Genomic DNA, 2,923 nt, shown 5'->3' on the forward strand with positions numbered 1-2,923 from the left:
AAAGCGGAAATACAGGAGAAGGGGTTAGGCTGTGATGTCTCACAGGGCTGCCAGATTTAGCCAATAAACATGCAGGGTGCCCAGTTAAATTCAAATTTCAGAGAAACAGCAAAAAGAATTTTAGCAGCAATATGTTCCATGCAATATTGGGGACATACTGATTCTAAAAAATTATTTGTTGTTTATCTAAAATTCAAATTTACCTAGACAGCCTGTATTTATTTTACCTGGCAACCCTAAAGCCTCAGCCACCCGGCATGGAGCTTTGGAGCTAGGAGAGCCCTTTCAACCTGCCGTGAGTTGGGCAAGGGTGCTGGGATGTTACAGCTCCACACAGGCTAATCATTGGAGGCAGCTGCTCCTGGGAATAGGGTAGAAGCTTGAGCAAAGTGGTTCTCTTCAGCCACAGGCAATTCCTGGAAAGGAATGGCAGCTAGAGAGTGTCAGCCAACTATGATCCCAACAGCAAGGGGGATAAGTCCTTCAGTCCTGGAGGGGGGATCTAGGTGGTGCAAAACAGCTTCCACGCCCTACATCTGTCCCCAACAAAAAACCCTCTAACGATGAAACATTATTTATTTAGCCCCTTCTTTGTTTTCAGCAACGTGCTAGGTCCCAGAGACACTTCTGCTCTTATTGAAAACTGTCAGCTGATGAAAAGAGAGAAGCCAATCTAAATATATATTTGGTGAATGAATTCTCAATTTTTTATATTGAGATTCTCATAATTACTTTTTTCCTTGGCTTTTTGATATGGGTGGACCCTGTTTCAATTTTTTGTTCAAAAATATTTTTTTGAAGCCACATTTAATCCTATTACCATCCCAAATAAAAAATTTACCGTAAGTTAGAAACAGGATAATTCCTTAATTTGAAAAGAGGTTTCTACCAAAACCCTAAAACAAGTCTTGTTCTTTTCTTTTTTTTATTCGACTCTCTTTTTTAATTTAACTCGTTATCATAGAAATTTTCAAACATACACATATATAGGGAAAACAGATTAATGAGCTCCATGTACCTATCACTCATCTTCAACAATTACCAACATTTTGCCAATTTCCAAATATCATTCTGAAAAATAAAAGATTAGACCACATCTCCATAAAAGTCAGGAACAATATAATATGATGCCTACTTTTATGGTCAGTAATTTTGTCCTAGAGTTACTGGTCAATACAAAAAGATCAGAACAAAAGAAATAAGTATGAATATTGGCAAGGTAGACAGATACCTAGAAAATCCAAGGCAATCACATAATATCTGTATGGACTAATTAAATTTTTCAGAAACATAGAAACAAGATTAACATATAAAAATCTACAGGGGCTTCCCTGGTGGTGCAGTGGTTGAGAATCCGCCTGCCAATGCAGGGGACATGGGTTCAATCCCTGGTCCAGGAAGATCCCACATGCCGCAGAGCAACTAAGCCCGTGTACCACAACTACTGAGCCTGTGCTCTAGAGCCCGTGAGCCACAACTACTGAGCCCACGTGCCGCAACTACTGAAGCCCGTGTGCATAGAGCTAGTGCTCCACAACAAGAGAAGCCACCACAATGAGAAGCCTGCACACCACAATGAAGACTAGCCCCTGCTCGGCTCAACTAGAGAAAGCCCGTGAGCAGTAATGAAGACCCAATGCAGCCAAAATTAAATAAAATAAATTTATAAAATATAATAATAATAAAATAAAAATCTACAGCCTTTCTATAATCAACAAAAACTGATTTGAAAATGTAATAGAGAAGAAAGCCAAATTCGATTCCAATGAAACCTTGAATTACTTAGGAAAAAACTTAAAAGTATGAAATTTATTGAAGGTAACCATATAATTTTAATGAAGGCTGTGAAAGATATTCCTAGATAAAAAGGTTCAACATTATACAGATATTAATGCTCCCCAAGTTAAATAAACAATGTGATGCAATTTTAGTCAAAATTCCAACAGGATATTTTATAGAATTGGCAAGCTAGTTTTAAAGTTCATCTATGAGATGTGCCAAAAACGTCAACATTTTTTTTTTAGAAAAAAGAACAAGAAACAGGACTTACTTTGTCAAGTGTCAAAATGTATTACGAAGTCACAATAATTGAAATAATGTGAAAAACATTATTGTGAAAAACAGCCAATGATCTTAGAATGTGATAAATGAGGCACTTAAAATCATACAGGTACTGACAAATTATTTAATAAATGGTGTTGGGACAAGGAGCTATCCATTTGAAAAAAAGGAAAACGAAATGCCTTCCTCACACCATACTTAAAAATAAATTCCACATGTATTTAAGATGTAAATTTTTTAAAGGATAAACGAAAAATGGGAAAATATATCTATAATCTTGGGAGGAGAAAACTGTCTTAACAAAACATAAAACCCAAAATATATTATGTGTATAGCAGAAGACATAAAGTCGAAAAGCAAGCAAATTATGACAAAATATATTTGCAACTGATATAATAAAATTTTATACTTTTACTTTGTATACATATATATCAGTTTATCTGAATTATTTAAATATAGACAAATATATTAAATAGATATATATTCATACAAAGAACCTATCAATCAGTAAAAAACAACCCTATAGTTGAGGTCTATCCCTATGGGGCTTTTCCTGTAGACTCACATTGTTGGAAATGCCTCACAGAGTAACTGTGTGGTTTTGCTTCACTCACAGAACTATTTGTTAGATCTTTGGAAAGAATTACAAGATCTGCTAAAAGTATGAAAGACCTAGTAGTTAAATTTTTTTACCTTAGGTATTGGCATATCCCAGTCATTCTTGGGTGTGATAGCTTTGGAGCGAATATGATTTGAACTCATTAGTTTTAGAGGGTGTCTGAAACTGATAACCAGGCAAATCCATCTACTCTGAGCCTATAAGTGGTCCTAAAGTAAATTACATGAAGAAATTAGATCCCCA

General features: G+C 35.5%; 1 non-coding gene across 1 annotated transcript; it reads left to right on the forward strand.

Moving 5' to 3' along the window:
- Nucleotides 1-2,586: 2,586 nt before the first annotated feature.
- On the forward strand, nt 2,587-2,717 carry LOC118902923. The gene has a single exon (XR_005021637.1). It is a non-coding gene; the product is annotated as a small nucleolar RNA SNORA18 (small nucleolar RNA).
- Nucleotides 2,718-2,923: the final 206 nt, after the last annotated feature.

Source organism: Balaenoptera musculus, chromosome 10, assembly GCF_009873245.2.
Source record: "Balaenoptera musculus isolate JJ_BM4_2016_0621 chromosome 10, mBalMus1.pri.v3, whole genome shotgun sequence".
NCBI classification, from domain to species: Eukaryota; Metazoa; Chordata; class Mammalia; order Artiodactyla; family Balaenopteridae; genus Balaenoptera; species Balaenoptera musculus.